Source organism: Gossypium arboreum, chromosome 4, assembly GCF_025698485.1.
Source record: "Gossypium arboreum isolate Shixiya-1 chromosome 4, ASM2569848v2, whole genome shotgun sequence".
NCBI lineage: Eukaryota > Viridiplantae > Streptophyta > Magnoliopsida > Malvales > Malvaceae > Gossypium > Gossypium arboreum.
Window position 1 is genome coordinate 111024445 of NC_069073.1, and position 23218 is coordinate 111047662.

Here is a 23218-nt window from a genome sequence, read left to right on the forward strand (position 1 = left end):
CCATTCATCTAGTTCATCGAGTTGTAGCAGTCGTTCATCGTAAATCATTCTATGTCTGTTGCACTGACTGGAATATGGCTCTATTACCTTTTTTCAAGGGTTTTCCTGCAAAGAAGGTAGAGCCACATGGTCACTCAAATTAACAGAAGATTTAAAACCATCTCGATCACTAGATGTTCTAATAGAATCATGAGCTTCGAAAGTAATTGTTTTGTCACCTAAACGAAGTACTAATTCACCCGCACCAACATCAATAAAGGTTGTCAAAACCATTTTTTTGAAAAATGAGTCGACTTTGATTTTGAAAACGAAAACGAACATAGGAGTCGCCACCAATCCTTTTTGATGAAGTGTGATCGGGTCACCTCTTAAAATGGTTGTTTTTAATAAAGGGTTTGATTTATTAAAATAAAAATTTTGGACTACGAGAATCAGAAAATGGGTTCAAGAGTCGGTTACGTATGAGGAAGGATTAGCACCGTCGATGTGCCCAAAATTGGTACCTAGTTGCTTCATTAGTGTCTTAGTGTCGAAAATTGAAAATTTTGAAGAGATTTAAAATAAGATCTTTTGTTAAAATATCGCTTAATTGAGAACTTTTTAAGAAAATGGCGTATTTCATGCTAATCCAGGAAAATAGAATTATGTCCCGTAAGTTAGGACATAATGTCTTAAATCCCGAAACGAGAATGAATGCTGAAAAATTTATTTTGAAAGATATTTGATTATCTCGGTTCTAGAAAGAAAAAAAAATCATATTCCCTAAGTTAGAACACGATCTTTTCTTGATTCACAAGATTATTTAAAAATTTTAAAACGTTCGTTTGTGCGGATTTATTGAGAAGATCGAAACCTCTTAGTAAGGGAAAGACCTCTCGAATTTTAAAAACACGAAGTATTGCTTATTTTAAGACAAAATTTTATGTATCGAGTGAAGGTTAATGTAATACGATTTGATAGTAAAATGAAAAAGATGAATTACGGAGCTAAGATGCATAACAAAATAATTATTAATGCGTTAATGTGAACGGTAATAACAAGGACAAAAATAAAACGGAATAAAGAAATAAAACAAACAAGTTATAAAGAGAAAATAATAGGTAAAACTAAAAAAAAAGAAAAAAAGAATAATAGAACCTAACAAGAAACCAATAAATAAATAAATACTATGTAAAATAGTTTGAAAATATAATAATAATAATAATAATAATAATAATAATAATAATATTAATATTAACATAAATGATAAGTAATCTAAAGCTTGAAAGGATGTGAGTAAATAAATAATAAAATGATAATAAAAATGTCTAAAAGAAATAATAATAATAATAATAATAATAATAATAATAATAATAATAATACAATAATAATAGAATAAAGAATAATAATACATTAATAATAATAATAATAGTAGTAAAGACAATAATAATAAGAATGATAATAATAATACTACTACTAATAATAGTAATAATAGTAATAATAATAGATTTAATAATAAAATAGCCAAAATAACTAAAAATGACTAAAATTGAACTTAAAATAGAAATTTGGGGCAAATCTGGAATAAAAATAAGGCGAAGGACCGAATTGAAACGCGCGAATAATAAGGAGGGATCAAAAAGGCAATTTTCCCTTCCCCTCCAAAACGCACAGCATCAAGAGGGGCCAAATTGAAAGTCAAAATAGATTATAGGGAAAAATTAAAAAATAAAATAAACTTAATTGCAAAACCATAAAAAAGCGGAAGGGCCAAAAGTGAAATTAGCCCATTAATCAAAAACACGCGGATCCTCCCTAGCGGGTTGGGTCGAATTTGGGTCAGGACCTTAAACGGTGTCATTTTGGCCCCTGAAGCTTAGGCCCAGAACAATGCCATTTTTGCATCATTATAAAAACCAAAAAATTTTAAAAAATTTCATTTTCTCACTTCCTAAAAAAAAAAAAAACTCTCAAATTCTCTCCTCCCCCCTTTCACCTGCGAGCTTCGGCAAGAGCTTCGGCACCGGTAGCCGCCGTCCGTCGCCGTCATCACGGCCATGCACTGTGGTCGGAGCTCAAAAGGTTCCTTTTTTTTGGGCGATTTAAAGGGTAAGCTTCTTTTTCCTTTTTTTTATTTTTATGATATATGTAAAAAGTTTAAAAAAGAGAAATAAAGAAATATATATATATATATATATATATATATATATATATAAGCAATTCGAAAAAGAAAAAAAACAAGAACATAAAATAAAAACTTAACACATTGGGACCTTGTTTTCTTCTTCGAATATTTGTTATTTCTTTTTGTTTGTATCCTTGAATCGTTTTTTTTGTTGTTGTATATTAAAAAATGTCTAGACCATTACAAAAGATTTTAGATGGTTTTATAGCCATTTATAGCTTATTTCTTTAATCTATCTGTCACTTCGGTTGCAGGCAAGTGGGCGGTGGCAGGTGGAGTGGCGGTATGGTAGCTGGCAAAGGCTAGGGTGGCGCCTAGGGTTTCTCTTTGTCTTTTCTATTTTTTGGTATTGTATGTATTGGGCTTGGGTTGTTGGGTTTGGCTGATTGGGCTACTAGGGTTAGATTTAGTTTAGGGTGGGTTTGTAATTAGGTTTAATAGTTTTGGGTTTTGGTTTTTAGGATTGGGTTTAAGTATTTGGGCTGTTTTGGGTTTCGGGTCTATTTGGTTTTTGTTGAGTTGTGGTTTGTTGTTTTATGGGCCTCGGGCTAAATTAGGCTTGTACAATGGTTATAGCAGTTGCTAAAAATGGTCGCCCTAAAGTTAAAGGTACCTCACTACCCTTATCTATATCTAACACAACAACATTAACGAGGAATATGAATTTATGAATTTTACAAGCACATCCTCAATAACATCTCTAGGATATCTAATGGTTCCATCTGCTAATTGAATACTCATCGTAGTTTGCTTGGGTTTCTAGGACCTAGTTGTTTAAACACTAGCCCCTAAATCAGCCAAAGCATTATCAATATTCAAACTACCAATTAAACAAGGAATAGTAAAACTCCCTAGATCTTTCAGTTTGTTGAGTAGTTTGTTTTGTAGTATGGCCGACCAAACTGCATTTAGCTCTATAGTCTACGAATCATCTAACTTCCTTTTGTTTGCTAAAAGCTCCTTTAAAAATTTGACATAATTAGGCATTTGCGAAAGAGTTTCAACAAACGGTAAGTTAATATGTAATTTCTTTACGAGTTTGAGAAATTTACCAAATTGTTCATTCATGTGGTCTCTCTTTGTTGCATTAGGATATGGCACTCGAGGTTTATATTCTTTAACAACTGAATTTTGGTATTTCTGGCTTACCTCAACCTTATCGTTATTTACCACAATTTCTTGCCTTGGTTTTGGTTCAGATTCAACTAAACATTCTTCATCTCACACAGTAATTGCATAAACCTGCTCCTGTAGCACCCCAAACCCGGCCTAGACGTTATGGTCGGATCCGACATGCCACATCAAAGCAATCAAAACATTTTATATTGTTGATCCAGAAAAACTTACTTAGTGTTTTAAAAGATGATTATAGGTTAAAGTGGATGGAAGCTGTGCACCAGGTAGGAAACCGGAAAAGAGGAGGTGAGTCCATCGGACTGCTTAAGTACCAAGCTCCCTTCAGATCCAATCCTAGACATGCACACCGCCATTGCCACACCTTAACGTCATGTATATTTTTAGGACACCAATTTGATTAAGTCTTTTTTAGGAAAAGTGATTAATTTTGGAAAATACTTTCATTGCGGAAGCTTTGCTTGTCATCATGGTATTTTGAAATCAATTGTTGTTTTTGAAAACGCGCCCTAAAGTTTTCCAACTTCAACAGTTAAAATAAGTAATACTTATCTTAGTAACACATATTAACACCATCAAAAATAATTAAGTGGCCTTATTACATTTAAAAACCCAAAACTTCAAACTTAAAAAAAAGGATGTCCAGTTCACCAGAAGAAAATCAAACTTTCAGAATGGGTGGCCACTCCGAATTCCCTCACAGCTCCAAGCCCACTATGGTTGGGGATTACCTGCGTGGATGAAAATAAAAGGGGTGAGTTTGGGGAAACTCAGTGTAAGAAAACCCATTCAAAGCCCAAGTCAGCTCAAGCCTATTGGGCCTAAGCCCATTCAGTAATAAATGGTAATCTGGACGAGCCCTTTTCAGATTATAATAAACCGGGCCTTAGCCCTTATTCAGATAACAAGATGGCCCATAAGCCCATTTCAAAATACATGCAACATCAATAACATATGCAAGCCCATTTGGGAGACTACTCAACCCACCAACCACTACACTCCACCCATACCAGCCCTACACTCCATGTGGGGAATAGCTTAACCCACCCAAATTTAACACTCCAGAGTTGCAAGATTGTTGCTTTCGATTATCGATAAATTGTGGCAAAGCCTCCAAGACATGGACAAGCCACTTTCAGACTTCCTCCGTCAATATCCCAATCTCATGCATCAGATAATAACAACATGGCATGCAGTAAATAACAACAGTCAAACATGCATTTAGGTCGATTTAACCCTAGGGGTATTTCGGTAATTTATCTACTAGGGGTAAAACTGTAAATTTTTCACTTTTAAAGGTATTTCAGTAATTTATCTATTTTAGGGTTTTTCATGCATATTCCTACTTTTCACGTACTAATGTAATCACGCATCGAGGGTTCTTATCGAATTAGGCCCGTTGGCCCATCATTCCAATTTTGGCCCATTAAGCCCAAAAATATCGTAGGGCACAGAAATCATGCACTTTGCAGTCCAAATTTTGCAGTTTACCAAAAACATTAATCGATTTACCTCACGAGCATTCGCACACTCGCAAATCTACAAAATACCGGTTTTCAAAGATTTCGCTTTTCGACTTTTGCCGATCCAGACTAAGAAAGAGGGTGTTAGTTACACACTGCTTTTGCGACGATATCTCGACGAGATCCACACACGAACCGCCTACAATTAGATTACTAACACGTTAATCTAACTATTCAAATACGAACTACGTATTAACCCCTTACAATATTTGGCCAACCACACCTATAGATCACAGTAAGCTTATCAGAAATCAATAAGCAACTCATTAACAAATTTTTGTCAATGTTTACCACATAATCATAATTTCACTGCAAGCTGTCATCCTGAGCAACAGTCACTAAATCATTTATAACTGGAGCTACGAAACTCCAAATCAAGTGCCGTTAATTTTCCCTGAAAATAGACTCATATATCTTATATCCATAAAATTTTCAGAATTTTTGGTTTGGCCAATAAATACCAGATTTTTCTCAAAGTTTCGCATGTTTCACTGTTTGACTAATCTGACCACTCTTCATTACGAATCAAATTTCTCATTGTACAGAATTCAAAATATGTTCTCGTTTATTCCATTTGAAACTAGACTCATTAAGATTTGATTACATAATTTATGCAGCTTCTAACTCATCTCCCACAATTTATGGTGATTTTCCAAAGTCACGTTACTGCTGCTGTCCCAATCAGATTTATTACCAAATCACTCTTTCACACATAACTTGCATGCATGTTTTTTTTTTAAACATGTATATCACCAATCAATCATCACATATCTATGATTTTACTTAAGTATAATATCCATTTCATCATTTTAAAGCACAACATATTAGCCGATGTTTCCCCTTAGCATCTAAGCATATGCATGCTCATTTGTTTGGCTCAACTTCACATATCTTCCATTTTTCATCAAAAGAACATGAAACAACAACCATTTCCTTCATTTTAATTCATGACCAAATGCTCACAACACAACCAAAAACCAAAATATGCTTCAAGAGTTAAGGTAGAATCAAGAAGAACTCATGAACATCAAGATAGAAGCAAACTACCATGAACTTACCTTCAATTTTCTTCCCCAAGTGACCGAACATTCAAGAGCTTTCTCCTCTCCTTTCTCTTCTCTAACTTTAGGCTATGATGAACAAAGATGGACAAAACTTTGTTCTTTTCACCCCTTTTTCTTTTAATAAAATTTCATATTTCATCCATTTAATTCTTTAATACAAAAGACATGAAATTCCAATCATGGAACATTTACCTCACCCATTATCATGGAACATTTACCTAACTCATTATCATGAAACATTTACCTAACCCATTATCATGGAACATTTACCTAACCCATTATCAATTTGTATCAATTTGTACCATAAATTATGGATATCAAGTGCACATTTTGTCTACAACAACATGATGGCTGGCCACTTCATGTAAAATGGGAGGTTTGTCATGCAAATCCTCCTATTTTGCACTCCTATTTATTTGGCCACTTCAATTTAGCCTATAGCATTTTCAAACATTTTCACAAAGGTCCTATTTCATAATTTCACTCACAAATGACAAAATTAAAGTATGAAATTTTGCCAACATTCACAGAATTCCCGAAAATTGGGGCGTTACAACTCTACCCCCCTTAAAGAAATTTCGGCCTCGAAATTTACCTGATCCAAATAGTTGAGGGTATTGTTGACGCATAGTCTCTTCTGATTCCCAAGTAGCTTCTTCCCTTCCATGATTACACCACAGTACTTTTACCAACGGAAAGTACTTCAAAAGGAACTTCTCGGTCATTTGAACCCATGTAGTAATAGAACCTCGTGGTAAAGAGTTCAACCACTATTTGGCTTTGTTCCTCAACGAGAAAGGAAATAACCGTAAGCGAATGGCATCGTCAGTGACACCATTAATCTTGAAAGTATCTCAGATTTCTAGGAAATTGGCTAAAGAAGTATTTAGATCTTCGTCTTGCAAACCATTAAACTGAACAAACTATTGTATCATCTGAATTGTATTCGGCTTCAGTTCGAAATTATTCGTAGCAATAGTGGGTCGCACAATACTCAATTTAACCCCAGTTAGAGTGGGCTTGGCATAATCGTACATAATACGAGGAATAGGATCTCGATTTGCAACAACTGTAAGAGGTAGCAGATTATTCTAATTAGCACTCATCACCTCAGTAATAATAATGTCTTCTTGTTCGTCTACTATGTTTTGTTGACTTTGCCTTAACTTCTCTACGATTTCATGAAGAAAAGACTTTCGATGGCCAACGTCAAATAACAATGGTCCTTACGAGTTTCTTCTTGTCATAAATTAAAAGAACCTGCCATAAGCAAATAAAAGAAAATAAATTAGAATGTAAAAATTAAACTAAAAATAAAAACAAAATGCAATAAAAATAAATGGCTAAATTAATAAAAATCAAGTGTTCCTAATATTTTAATTCCCCGGCAACAGTGCCAAAAATTTAATGGTCACTAAATTAACTATAAATAGGACTAAGGCAAGCGCACTTATCGAATAATAGTATAGCTATGGTTAGTAGGGAATATCATATCCACGGGGACTAAAAGTACTAGTAATTACCGTCTTCTTATTCTTTAACCTACAAATTAGAGTGATTGTGTTTTAATCTAAAATTACTAAACTAATTTAACTAAGAACGCAATAAAGAGTGAAATAGGAAAATAATCGAAGATAACCAATGAGATAGACAATACTCAGGAAAGAATCCACCTAGACTTCACCTATTATTATGATCCTGAATTAAACTATTTATTCACTTGTTACTTGATTAATTGAACAACTAACTCTAGGTTGATTAATTGAAATCTCTAAATTATATTAATATTTCTTTCGAGAAAAAGAACAATTGAATCTAGGTTGATTAATTGAAATCTCTTTCAAATTAAAACCCCTATCGTCGCATTAACTTGATGTATAGATTCCCTTATTAGATTTGACTCTAATCCAATAGATTTATTTCTTCTTCTTTCTAGGATTGCATGCAACTCCACTCAATTATGTTGGATCTACTCTTAAACAAGAATTTTTGCTCCACTGAGTTAAGCACATTAAACATGAATTAATATCCCGGAAATATTAAAACAAGAAATTAGCACACATAATAGAGAATTTAGTTCATAATCCTAAATAAAAACAACTCAAAGTCAGAATAACCACAAGACATAAAGAAACTCTATAAAATTTCAAAAGAAATTAAAGGGAAATCTTCAATATTAATGGAGATCCGCTTCCGAGTTTGTTCCAATGGCGTTTGTAGCACCCCAAACCCGACCTAGAAGTTATGGCCGGATCCGGCATGCCACATCAAAACGTAAAAAAAAAAAAATTCCATTCTAAGTCCAGAAAATCGTACTTGATGTTCAAAAGATTAATTTCATTATAGGTTAAAGTGAATGGAAGTCGTGCACCGTAGGAAACCGTAAAAGAGGTGGTGAGTCCATCGGATCGCTAATACCAAGTTCCTTCGGATCCAATCCTAGACATGCATACCGCCATTGCCACACCTTAACGTCATGGATATTTCTAGAAACCGATTTTTAGGAAAAGTGATTAATTTTGGAAAATACTTTCATTATGGAAGCTTTGCTTGTTGTCGTGTTATTTTGAAATCAACTGTTGTTTTTGAAAACGCGCCTAAAGCTATCCAATTTCAACATTAAATATAAGTATTACCTATCTTAGTAATACATATTAAAACCATAAAATAATTAAGCGGCCTTATTACATTTAAAAGCCCAAAACTTCAAACGTAAATAAAAGGATGTCCAGTTCACGTAAGAAAATCAAACTTTCGAACGGGTGGCCACTCCAATTCCCTCACACTCCAAGCCCACTATGGGTAAGGGATTTCTGCGTGGATGAAAATAAAAGGGTGAGTTTGGGAAACTCGGTGTGTAAGGAAAACCCATTCAAAGCCCAAGTCAGCTCAAGCCTATTGGGCCTAAGCCCATTCAGGTAACAGTGGTACAAGGCCAGAGCCCTTTTCAGATTACAATAAACTGGGCCTTAGCCCCTTATTTAGATAACAGTATGGCCCATAGGCCCATTTCAAAATACATGCAACATCAATAACATATGCAAGCCCATTTGGGTAACAGTGGTATCAAGTGAGCCCTTTTCAGACATAATAACCGGGCCTTAGCCCTTATTCAGATAATGGTATGGCCCATAGGCCCATTTCAAAATACATGCAACATCAATAACATATGCAAGCCCATTTGGGTAATAAGTGGTACTAGGCGAGCCCTTTTCAGATTATAATAAACCGGGCCTTAGCCCTTATTCAGATAACAAGATGGCCCATAGGCCCATTTCAAAATACATGCAACATCAATAACATATGCAAGCCCATTTGGGAGACTACTCAACCCACCAACCACTACACTCCACCGTACCAGCCATACACTCCATGTGGGGAATAGTTCAACCCACCCATTTAACACTCCACAGCTTGACCTTGCTTTGCTCGATTATCAAAGAATTGAGGCAAAGCCTCCAAGACGTGGACAAGCCACTTTCAAGACTTCCTCCGTCAATATCCCAATCCCATGCATCGATAATAACAACATGGCATACAATAAATAACAACAATCAAACATGCATTTAGGTCAATTTAACCCTAGGGTATTTGGTAATTTTGCACCTAGGGGTATAACAAGAATTTTCTATACATAGGGTATTATAGTAATTTAGCTGCTTTTAGGTTTTTCATGCATATTCCTACTTTTCACGTACTAATAGAATCACGCATCGAGGGTTCTTATCGAATTGGGCCCATTGGCCCATCATTCCAATTTTGGCCCATTAAGCCCAAAAATATCGAGGGCACGTAAATCATGCACTTTGCGTCCAAACATTGCAGCTTACCAAAAACATTAATCGATTTACCTCACGAGCATTCGCACACTCGCAAATCTACAAAATACCGGTTTTCGGCATTTCGGCTTTTCGACTTTTGCCGATCTAGACTAAGAAAGAGGGTGTTAGTTACACATTGCTTATGACGATATCTTGACGAGATCCACACACGAACCGCCTACAATTGGATTACTAACACGTTAATCTAACTATTCAAATACAAACTACTATTAACCCCTTACAATATTCGGCCAACCACACCTACAGATCATAGTAAGCTTATAAGAAATCAATAAGCAACTCATTAACAAATTTTTGTCAATGTTTACCACATAATCATAATTTCACCGCAAGTCGTCTTCCGAGCAACAAATACTAAATCATTTATAACTGAGCACGAAACTCCAAATCAAGTTCCGTTAATTTTCCTGAAAATAGACTCATATATCTTCTATCCATAAAATTTTCAGAATTTTGGTTTATCCAATCAATACCAGATTTTTCTCAAAGTTTCCCATGTTTCACTGTTTGACTAATCTGACCACTCTTCATTACGAATCAAATTTCTCATTGTACAGAATTCAAAATATGTTCTTGTTTATTTCATTAGAAACTAGACTCAATAAGCTTTAATTACATAATTTATTCAGCTTCTAATTCATCTCCCACAATTTATGGTGATTTTCCAAAGTCATGTTATCTGCTGCTGTCCCAAGCAGATTTATTACCAAATCACTCTTTCACACATACCTTGCATGCATGTTATTTAAACATGTATATCACCAATCAATCATCTCATATCTATGATTTTACTTAAGTATAATCTCCATTTCATCATTTTAAAGCACAATATGTTAGCTGATTTTTCCTTTAACATCTAAGGCACATGCATGCTCATTTGTTTGGCTCAACTTCATATATCTTCTATTTTTCATCAAAAGAACATGAAACAACAACCATTTCCTTCATTTTAATTCATGACCAAATGCTCACAACACAACTAAAAATTAAAATATACTTCAAGAGTTAAGGTAGAATCAAGAAGAACTCATGAACCTCAAAATAGAAGCAAGGTACCAAGAACTTACCTTCAATTTTCCTCCTCCTAATGACCGAATACTCAAGAGCTTTCTCCTCTCCTTTCTCTTCTCTAACTTTCAGCTATGATGAACAAAGATGGACAAAACTTTGTTCTTTTCACCCCTTTTTCTTTTAATAAAACTTCATATTTCATCCATTTAATTCTTTAATACAAAAGACATGATATTCTTATCATGAAACATTTACCTAACCCATTATCATGAAACATTTACCTAACCCATTATCATGGAACATTTACCTAACCTATTATCATGAAACATTTACCTAACCCATTATCATGGAACATTTACCTAACACATTATCATGAAACATTTACCTAACCTATTATCAATTTGTATCAATTTGTACCATAAATTATGGATATCAAGTGTACATTTTGTCTACATTCAACATGATGGCTGGCCACTTCATGTAAAATGGGAGGTTTGTCATGCAAATCCTCCTATTTTGCACTCTTATTTATTTGGCCACTTCTATTTAGCCTATAGCATTTTCAAACATTTTCACATAGGTCCTATTTCATCATTTCACCCCTTTTTTCTTATGGAACAAAAATTAACTAAAATTGCCAGGTTCTATCTTAAGCTTGGGCTTTCTAGAGGCCCACTAACATAATTAAACCTATGCCAACATTTACAGAATTCCCGAAAATTGGGGCGTTACAACTCTACCCTCCTTAAAGAAATTTCGTCCTCGAAATTTACGTAATCCAAACAGATGAGGGTATTGTTGTTGCATCGTCTCTTTCGCTCCCAAACTCGAAGTTTCCTCCTTAACTTGTTGAAAACGAGCGACCAAAGACTCATCGTTCAACTGCTTTTCCTTAATCGATCCACCCAGTTGGCCTCACTTGTAACTCACCCAAGACTTCCATCATCATATGAGACTCAGACGAGCAAACATTGCTCTCGGATCGATATAGCTTCACGACTTAGAGCATCGGCTACCACATTAGCCTTGCTTGGGTGATACTCGATCGAATAGTCATAATCCTTAAGCAACTCAATCCATCTCCTTTGCCTAAGGTTCAGCTCCTTCGAGTCAACAAATACTTAAGACTCTTATGGTCGTGTATATAATACACATTTCTCGCACAAGTAACGTCTCCAAATCTTAAGTGCAAATATCATCTGCTGCCAACTCTAAATCATGAGTCAAATAGTTTCCCTCATGAGGCTTAAGCTATCGTGATGCATATGCAACCACCTTACCCTCTTGCATTAACACGCAGCCTAAACCCACGTGTGATGCGCCATCATGCACACAATAAAATCCTTCCCGCACTCATTTGAATTAACACAGTGCTTCAATGTAACTTTCTTCAACTTCTCAAAAGCTTCCTCTGTTTCTTAGTCCATACAAACGGTACTCCTTTCCTTATGTGTTTTGTCGAGATGCTGCCATCACGTAAAAACCTTTCACAAACCTTCGTAGTATCCCGCCAATCCTAGGAAACTCCGTATTTCCAACAACGACCTAGGCGGCTTCCACTCCAAAATCGCTTCAATTTTTCGAGGGTCCACCTTAATCCCTCGCAGAGAGACCGCATATCCTAAGAAGGTTACCTCCTCAACCAAAATTCACACTTGCTGAACTTCGCAAAGAGTTCCTTCTCCTTAATACTTACAAAGACTATACGGAGATGCTCATCATGTTTCGTTTCAGCCGAATATACCAGATATCATCAATAAAGACGACTACTAATTGATCCAAAATGATTGGAACACACGATTCATCGATCCATAAACACTGCAGGAGCGTTCATTGGTCCAAATGGCATAACCAGAAACTCGTAATGACTATACCGAGTCCTGAATGTCGTCTTTTGGATATTTGACTCCTTGACCCTCAACTGATGATATCCAGATCGAAGGTCGATCTTGGAAAATACAGAAGCTCCTCTAAGCTGGTCGAATAGATTGTCAATCCTTGGTAGTGGATACTTATTCTTAATCGTCAGTTTGTTCAACTGGCGATAATCAATGCACATCCGCATCGTACCATCCTTCTTTTTCACAACTAGCACTGGTGCTCTCCATGGAGACACGCTTGGCCTAATGAAGTCCCTGTCCAACAACTCTTGAATTTGAGCCTTTAACTCCACTAACTCCTTCGGTGCCATCCTATACGGTGCGATGGACACAGGCGCCATTCCAGGCAACAAGTCTATTCCAAACTCAACTTCTCGATTCGGAGGTAATCCTAGAAGCTCCTCCGAAAAAACATCTTGGAACTCCTTTACGGTCCTAACCTTATCCACTGTCAGTCCCTCCTCTTCCGACTGACTTACAAATACCAATTAGGCCTCACAACCTTTCCGAATCCACTTTTCGGCTCTTAATGCCGACACCACATTGGACAAATAATCCCTTCTCTCACCTACCACCATAACCTCCTCATCCTTTGTAGTTCTTAACACCATTCATTTAGAAGCACAATCCAGAGTCGCCTTATGCTTAACAAGCCAATCCATTCCCAAAATGAGATCAAACTCTCCGAACGGTAACTCCATCAGATCTCCAGGAAAAATCTTACCTTGAGTTTCTAAGGGTACATCCCTATACAGTTTGTCTACCCTAACCGAGTGACCCAAAGGACTTAGTACAGATACCCCACTCACAATCTCCTCAGAGCAGTCCAAGTTGTCCATAATCTGTTCTGTGGCCTCCAACCAATATTCCGCCACATTCGGGGCTATACCAGACACGCCCCTAAAGATCTCCGCTCCGTTGGCCTAGAGTCGTTCAGAAATCGATCCTCGAATTTCGTTGCCCGAACTTGTCCCGATAACCCTTTCCAAAACACGAAGCATTACCTGTGACAGGGCATCATCCTCGGCAAAGCGGTCATGAGACTCTACCTCTGTTGCCGGTGGTACCGGTGCATCCACTGCTGGTATATGTCTCAAAGACGAAGATCTCGCTTGAGCACTTCCTCGGCTCCATCCACGGCCTCTTGTACTCATATCGTATTATCTTGATTACTTAATTTTTATGCATCAATTAATATTCCAAAGTGTTTATTACGATGTTTTATGAATCGATGAAGAGTTCGAGTTTGTTTTTGCAGAATCAAGTCTAGCTACGCTTTCAATCTCTTATCGATTTTCCTATGCTTTCAAGATCATCCTATCTAGAGTGTCCTAGTAGGGTTTGAAGCAGATAGATAATTCAAGAAAATATTCAGAAAAGTTCAGAGTAATACTTACAGACTTGGTAGGAGATTCGGAATGCCACCTTCTAAAGATCTAAATTTTGAAAATCGAGTTTTTCGCATTCTTTATAAAATTTTTGTTTTCGAAGATCTAAATTTTGTAAACCCATTCCACAACCGAGTTGTTGTAACTGGGCTCTGATACCACTAAATGTAGCACCCCAAACCCGACCCAGAAGTTATGGCCGGATCCGGCATGCCACATCAAAACGTAAAAAAAAAAAAATTCCATTCTAAGTCCAGAAAATCGTACTTGATGTTCAAAAGATTAATTTCATTATAGGTTAAAGTGAATGGAAGTCATGCACCGGTAGGAAACCGGAAAAGAGGTGGTGAGTCCATCGGATCGCTTATACCAAGTTCCTTCGGATCCAATCCTAGACATGCATACCGCCATTGCCACACCTTAACGTCATGGATATTTCTAGGAAACCGATTTTTAGGAAAAGTGATTAATTTTGGAAAATACTTTCATTGCGGAAGCTTTGCTTGTTGTCGTGTTATTTTGAAATCAACTGTTGTTTTTGAAAACGCGCCTAAAGCTATCCAATTTCAACATTAAATATAAGTATTACCTATCTTAGTAATACATATTAAAACCATAAAATAATTAAGCGGCCTTATTACATTTAAAAGCCCAAAACTTCAAACGTAAATAAAAGGATGTCCAGTTCACCGAAGAAAATCAAACTTTCGAACGGGTGGCCACTCCAATTCCTCACGACTCCAAGCCCACTATGGGTAAGGGATTTCTGCGTGGATGAAAATAAAAGGGTGAGTTTGGGGAAACTCAGGTGTAAGGAAAACCCATTCAAAGCCCAAGTCACTCAAGCCTATTGGGCCTAAGCCCATTCAGTAATAAAGTGGTACAAGGCGAGCCCTTTTCAGATTACAATAAACCGGGCCTTAGCCCTTATTTAGATAACAGTATGGCCCATAGGCCCATTTCAAAATACATGCAACATCAATAACATATGCAAGCCCATTTGGGTAATAGTGGTATCAAGGTGAGCCCTTTTCAGATTATAATAAACCGGGCCTTAGCCCTTATTCAGATAATGATATGGCCCATAGGCCCATTTCAAAATACATGCAACATCAATAACATATGCAAGCCCATTTGGGTAATAGTGGTACTAGGGCGAGCCCTTTTCAGATAATAAACGGGCCTTAGCCCTTATTCAGATAATGAGATGGCCCATAGGCCCATTTCAAAATACATGCAACATCAATAACATATGCAAGCCCATTTGGGAGACTACTCAACCCACCAACCACTACACTCCACCCGCACCACCATACACTCCATGTGGGGAATAGTTCAACCCACCCAAATTTAACACTCCACAGCTTGCACCTTGCTTTGCTCGATTATCAAAGAATTGAGGCAAAGCCTCCAAGACGTGGACAAGCCACTTTCAGTACTTCCTCCGTCAATATCCCAATCCCATGCATCGATAATAACAACATGGCATGCAGTAAATAACAACAATCAAACATGCATTTAGGTCAATTTAACCCTGGGGAATTTGGTAATTTTGCACCTAGGGGTATAACAAGAATTTTCTATACATAGGGTATTATAGTAATTTAGCTGCTTTTAGGGTTTTTCATGCATATTCTTACTTTTCACGTACTAATGTAATCACGCATCGAGGGTTCTTATCGAATTGGGCCCATTGGCCCATCATTCCAATTTTGGCCCATTAAGCCCAAAAATATCGAGGGCACGTAAATCATGCACTTTGCGGTCCAAACATTGCAGCTTACCAAAAACATTAATCGATTTACCTCACGAGCATTCGCACACTTGCAAATCTACAAAATACCGATTTTCGGCATTTCGCTTTTCGACTTTTGCCGATCTAGACTAAGAAAGAGGGTGTTAGTTACACACATTTGCATTTATATCTCGATTGAGATCCACACACGAACCGCCTACAATTGGATTACTAACACATTAATCTAACTATTCAAATACAAACTACTATTAACCCCTTACAATATTCGGCCAACCACACCTACAGATCATAGTAAGATTATAAGAAATCAATAAGCAACTCATTAACAAATTTTTGTCAATGTTTACCACATAATCATAATTTCACTGCAAGCTGTCTTCCTGAGCAACAGTCACTAAATCATTTATAACTGGAGCTACGAAACTCCAAATCAAGTTCTGTTAATTTTCCCTGAAAATAGACTCATATATCTTCTATCCATAAAATTTTCAGAATTTTTGGTTTATCCAATCAATACCAGATTTTTCTCAAAGTTTCCCATGTTTCACTGTTTGACTAATCTGACCACTCTTCATTACGAATCAAATTTCTCATTGTACAGAATTCAAAATATGTTCTTGTTTATTTCATTAGAAACTAGACTCAATAAGCTTTAATTACATAATTTATTCAGCTTCTAATTCATCTCCCACAATTTATGGTGATTTTCCAAAGTCATGTTACTGCTGCTGTCCCAAGCAGATTTATTACCAAATCACTCTTTCACACATACCTTGCATGCATGTTATTTAAACATGTATATCACCAATCAATCATCTCATATCTATGATTTTACTTAAGTATAATCTCCATTTCATCATTTTAAAGCACAATATGTTAGCTGATTTTTCCCTTTAACATCTAAGGCACATGCATGCTCATTTGTTTGGCTCAACTTCACATATCTTCTATTTTTCATCAAAAGAACATGAAACAACAACCATTTCCTTCATTTTAATTCATGACCAAATGCTCACAACACAACTAAAATCAAAATATACTTCAAGAGTTAAGGTAGAATCAAGAAGAACTCATGAACCTCAAAATAGAAGCAAGGTACCAAGAACTTACCTTCAATTTTCCTCCTCCTAATGACCGAATACTCAAGAGCTTTCTCCTCTCCTTTCTCTTCTCTAACTTTCAGCTATGATGAACAAAGATGGACAAAACTTTGTTCTTTTCACCCCTTTTTCTTTTAATAAAACTTCATATTTCATCCATTTAATTTTTTAATACAAAAGACATGATATTCTTATCATGAAACATTTACCTAACCCATTATCATGAAACATTTACCTAACCCATTATCATGGAACATTTACCTAACCTATTATCATGAAACATTTACCTAACCCATTATCATGGAACATTTACCTAACACATTATCATGTAACATTTTGTCTACATTCAACATGATGGCTGGCCACTTCATGTAAAATGGGAGGTTTGTCATGCAAATCCTCCTATTTTGCACTCCTATTTATTTGGCCACTTCAGTTTAGCCTATAGCATTTTCAAACATTTTCACATAGGTCCTATTTCATCATTTCACCCCCTTTTTCTTATGGAACAAAAATTAACTAAAATTGCCAGGTTCTATCTTAAGCTTGGGCTTTCTAGAGGCCCACTAACATAATTAAACCTATGCCAACATTCACAGAATTCCTGAAAATTGGGGCGTTACAGCGTTCTTCGAGTGTTTTCCTTGATCTTCTCTTATTGCCCCCAAATGTCTTCTTTTAATTGGTATTTATAGACTTTAGAATACCCAGAAAGCCTAAAAATTGGGTTCTTCTAATTGGTATTTATAGACTTTAGAATGCTCCCAAATGTTCTTATAAGTATAGAAACATGAAGTTAAAGGATTAAGAGCGTCAAATTCACCAATTTTCATAATTAATCATCCAAAAATGTATTAAGAATGAGATTAAAATATGTTACTTTTATAGCTTATCAGTTTTTGAAATCGTCATTTTCGGTACTTCCGAAAATAGGCTATTACAAATCCTCTATTTATAATTTTTCTGAAATTCAGCTTTTAAACCGCATTTTTCGACTCCAGCTAAAATTGAGTCATTACGCTTCCTATGGTGTAAATATTGCCAGAACAACAAAGAAAGTAAGGATGAGTAAAACTCTTACTCAAATCCATATCTTTTATAGGTGGTGTATTAATTTGTAGTGTACACTTGATGGATTGACTTATTTGAGTGTGGGTGGAACTGCTTCTATGAGAATTGTGAAAAAATCTCTATAACACTCTTGAAAATCTAAGCACGTATATGGCCTATTAGTGCAGAACTATGCTAAAGAACAAAATTATAAGTATGATGTGATTGAAGAGAATTATAGTTTACATGATTAATTCTTAGTTCATAGAAACTTAAGGTTTCACCAATTGTTCTGTAAATTATATCTTATTTTTCTATTTCTAATTCTAGTTCTAGTTCTAGTTCATAGCCTAAAAGACACTAAAATCAATGCATTATAAGAAAGAAGAAAACATTTAGCTAAAGTTTGTCAATTATTCTTCTAAATTATGGGGGGGATTGTTAAAAATAGAGGGTATTTTCAAAATAACTTATCCCTTGTTAAATGAGTATCTTTAACTTTTTTTTATAAGCCATAATGAGTTCTTGGGCTTGTAAGAACTAGTAGATGGAAGGGGTTGTTCATAAGAGAATTGAGCCCCAAAACTTAGTGTAGTGCAAATCATCGAGTTCTCTTTATATGCGAGAATATGGTGAAGGTCAGTCTTTTTTATTTGATAAACTCTTAAAGCTTTAGTATTGGCATTCGACAGTGGTGAACACGGCCTGGACTGGCTGTGCTAAAACAGGACGAACATTTTCCCAAATCCAAGTGACACACGGGCTGCGAAAACTAGTGCACGGCAGTACGAACCACACGGCTGAGGGACACGAGCGTGCCTGAGGCCGTGGTGAAACTGCACTTCAATTTCCCAAAAATTGGCAGAGGCACAGAATGCGCTAAATCACCATGGTCGTTCGATGTGGCTGTGTAACCCACACAGTCATGAAACACGGGCGTGCCTGAGGCCGAGTCGGAACCTGAACACACACTTTGAAATTTGCAACAAGTAAAAATGGAAAACGGGCATATCCCACGGCTGTGTACAAAAGCCGTGGGCAATCCTGACCACAGAACACAGGCATATTACAACTCACACGGGCATGGGAGAAGCGAACAAAAAAGCACACGGCCGTGCGATACAGCCATGTGTGCCATACGGCCTGGACACACGGGCATGTCCACAGGCCGTGGGTGACATTGACTTAAATCATCAGACCACAAGCACAAATTAAGACACAGGCATGTTGGAAAGCACACGGGCGTGGGAGAAGCGAACGAAAGATCACACAGTCATACGACATGGCTGTATGACATAGCCATGAGTGTCGCAGGCCTGGACATATGGGCGTGGCTAAAAGGCCGTGTGTAATACTGACAAAAAATTTCACAAAAAACATGGGCTAGGAGGGAGACACAAGGGCGTGGGCTACGGTCTTATGGTCTAAATCGGGGTCTGCATGACTGTGGCCCCCTTTTTAATTAAAACCCTAACTCTAAAATCCCCTCATTCCTATTTAAACCCCACTATCCACCCATCACACCCCCCTCACTATTCATCTTCCCTACTCCGACCACCATTTCCCGACGAGCCGCCAGCGACCGACACCCCCACTCTCCCTTCCTTCCTTTATTTTTTTCTTTCTTTCCTTTCCCTTCCACCTTCTTTGCTCACCCCCACAGCCCACGATCCCCTCTCCTTCCTCTTCCCTGACACAAGTTTTGCCCTATGCCCCAACATCAGCCGACCACCACCATTTCCCATCTCCATCGGTTCTTTCACTGTCACATTTAGCTATTTATTTACATATTTATTTCTTTGATATTTTATCTTTATTTCTATTTCAGGCCATTACCTCATATTTCGTAAAATAGATTGTTTCCCATTATTGTTTTTTTATGCTTAAGAATCATTCATTTGCAACATACTGTGATTATTGGAATTTCTCTCTGATAGTTAGTTTACCATTTGAACTTTACATGTTTAAACATTTAACCTTGTTTCGGTGTTGTCTGACATACAGCTTTTTATTTTAACATGGTTCATTGTTCCACTTAGGATTTATTTATTTATTTAGGTTCTTTGATTTCTCTATTTGGTTATTAGGCCAAGAATTCCTATCTATGCGCATATTTTCTTTCCTGCTAGTCCCACTATATGCATTATATTATGATTCATTCTTTGGCATTTTCTGACTTAGTGGGTTCTTGATCCTCATATTTTTTGAATATTCTCAGGGACACAATACCAAATACTCGTGGTAAAAAGTCTGCAGTCCCAGCTTCTAAAAAGCGGAAGGTTCAAGGAGCGACATCCTCAAGTGTGACCACTGAGATACGCCATCCCTTTCTACAGTTTCCACCAGGATCTCACTTTGGAACATTGTTCAACATTTCAGTTGCAGACGGTTATGTCAGAGTCCGACGACCCAAGCACGGTCCAATTCCGTCTTGGCAGTCTAGTGCGTCAATTGAGTGTCCCAGAATAAGGAGTTGCCTTGGGACTTTATACAAAAAAATTTATGGAGGCTGAAAATTTTCCCCATCTCCACCGTCACATTCATTACGCACCTTTTTCATGTTGGGCAGCACTCATTCCTGCTACGGGAATCTTTGACCCCAGCCGCTCCAAGGCATCGGCTCTCTCTCCAGCATTAGGATATCTCCACGCCCTTTTAGCTTACATCTTAACAGGGCAACGAGAGAGCACTGGCGTCGTTAATACTCACGACGCATACTTCTAATAGAGCATGAGGCAAGGGCATGTTTTCAATCTTATGGGGAAAGATAATCCACGACTACCATGTCCTGCTCAACCACGACCATAGCCACCACGACACCGACCACCACGATAACCTCTTCGCTTGGCATTGTGATTATGGAACCCAACCTCTACAACCACCTTCACCTCTGCATAGTTACACATGCACTCCACCTCCAATGTTTATAAATCAGCTTTCGCTATTCCAAGGACGACATCCAAATTCAGGGCAGTTTCGCACCTCCCCCTCTTTCATGATATTATGCTTATACTGTTATTACATATCTTTGTACATTGAGGACAATGTACATCTTAAGTGTGGGGAGGTTATTTATATGATTATCAGAAAATCTCTAAATTTTTATCTCGTTCTCAAACAATTTTCTTATATTACTATTAGAGTGAATTCTGATTGATTTATAATTTTTATTGATATGTTTTGAATTAAATCATAGGTAATTGTGCATTGAGTGTTTAAACTTTAAGACATAAGAGAATCAAGCATGATAAGTTTACTTTTGAGAATTAAAATTGCTAGGTTGTTTCCTTGAATTGAGGTATTATCTTAAAGTTTGAATTTACAAGATTGACATCAAATACCCATAATTTTCGTGAGATTTTGATCCTTTTAAGCATATATCTTTCTTGCTCACTTATTTTATTGGTTATGAGTGTGTCAACATTGATTTATTATTCTAGAACTTGCTCCGATTATGCATGTCAAGACCACACCTTTGATTTGATATACTGAGATGATAAAGGCACTTAGGTTTTAAACTCACTCATTCCATAAAAATCCTACCCACATAATTTACCCTTAGTGAACCCTTTTGAGCCTTAAACACCATTTCTTGATATTCTCCCATTAAATGTTGACCCACAACTTAACCCTTTTTAATTCGTTAAGAATTTCTCCTTTTTTATTGACTCCCTTTTTATCAAGATTTGATTTGATCAGTTACCTAACTATTTTCGTCCATTTCAGTTGCTAAATTATTTATTATTATGTACTTTCTACTTGTTCTTACTCTTAACAAAAAAAAATCGTATATTTTTATTCATATAATTACATATTGTTATAAAGAGCTTGGATAAGTTAAAGTTATTATATTGAGAAAAAGCTCACCTCATTAGCTTTGGATAGTTTTAATTCTGGCACCTGTTTGTAATTTAGTAATTAGCTCTATTCTTCTAAGATTATAATCTCGATTCTAACCCTCTTTTTCAGCCTTTATCCACACCTTTAACCCGAGCCCTATTACAACCCTGTTAAAGACCTTTTGATCTATGTATCATCTCATTATAGTGGTGGAGATTTGATTTTCATGCAAGCCTATGGTAATAACTTTTCATGTTTGACTATTGAGTGCTTAATTTTTTAACCTCAAACACTTTGAGTGATTTGAGTGATCTTTAGTGGGGATATCAACCCTTGTCGATTTGGAATTAAAGGTAATTATTTAGATAAAGAGAGATACCTATGATCTTATGATTAAAAGGCTCAACTTGGATTGTCTGAAACTTTAATGATCTTTTAGTTAAATTCTCAATGTATGGTTATTTGTGAATTATTTCGAAACATTTTTTTTATGAGAATTATAAGTTGAAAAGAATTTATTTTAATTGTGAGTTGAGGATTTTGCTTGAGGACAAGCAAATGCTTAAGTGTGGGGATATTTGATAAACCTTAATAGTAACATATTTTAATCTCATTCTTGGCATATTTTTGGATGTATTATCATAAGATCTAGTGAATTTGATGCTCCTAATCTTTTAATTTCATGTTTTATATCCAGATGAGCATAGGAAAGTGAAAAATGTAAGAAAAAAGCCAAAACGGACAAAATAGGTTTATTTCAGTGCTGCACATGGCCCAGACACTTCTACATGGGTAATCCACACATCCGTGTTAGACACAAGGGCAGACCACACGCTCGTGTGTCATGGCCGTGTAGACTAAAAACCATACCAGGATTGCAAACGGCCTGAGCACCTTCACATGGGCGTGGCACACGATCGTGTCCCTGTCGTCGTGCCCAAGTCTAATTCTATTCGGAAAAGGCTAATTTTGGGCATTCCAAAGTCTATATAAACACCCTAAAAGAGGATTAAGGGGGACGGAGAGAGCAGAAGGCAGAGAATACTCGAAGATAGCCATCGAAATCAGCTCAGAAGCAGGATCTACTTCAAGACTGAAAATCTCCATTCAATTTCCTTAGAAGTTCTTTGGGTTTCTTTATGCTTTGTTGTTTTCCTAATTTTGAGATGCTTTCCCCCATGGTTATGAACTAAACTCCTTAAATACCTAAGGGAGATGAAACCTAAGATAGATCTTATTATTATATGAATTATATGATAAATACTTGTTCTTACTCTTAATTATGAGTTCTTAATTCTTGCTTTAATATTTCAGGATATTAATTCAAGTCTGATGTGCTTATTCAGTGGAGCAAAAGTCCCTGTTTAAGAGTAGATCTAGCATAATTACGCAGAGTTGAATGAAATCCTAGACATAGGACAATGTAAATTTGTCGGATTAGAGTCAAATTTAATAAGGGAATCCAT

At 36.4% G+C, this 23218-nt stretch overlaps 1 long non-coding RNA gene across 1 annotated transcript; it reads right to left on the minus strand.

The window, feature by feature from the left end:
- Positions 1 to 3785: 3785 nt before the first annotated feature.
- On the minus strand, positions 3786 to 6671 carry LOC128291884 (uncharacterized). The gene is made up of 2 exons (XR_008281862.1): positions 5880 to 6671; positions 3786 to 4029 (listed from the first exon to the last, which is right to left on the minus strand). It is a non-coding gene; the product is annotated as an uncharacterized LOC128291884 (long non-coding RNA).
- Between the last annotated feature and the right edge of the window lie 16547 nt (positions 6672 to 23218).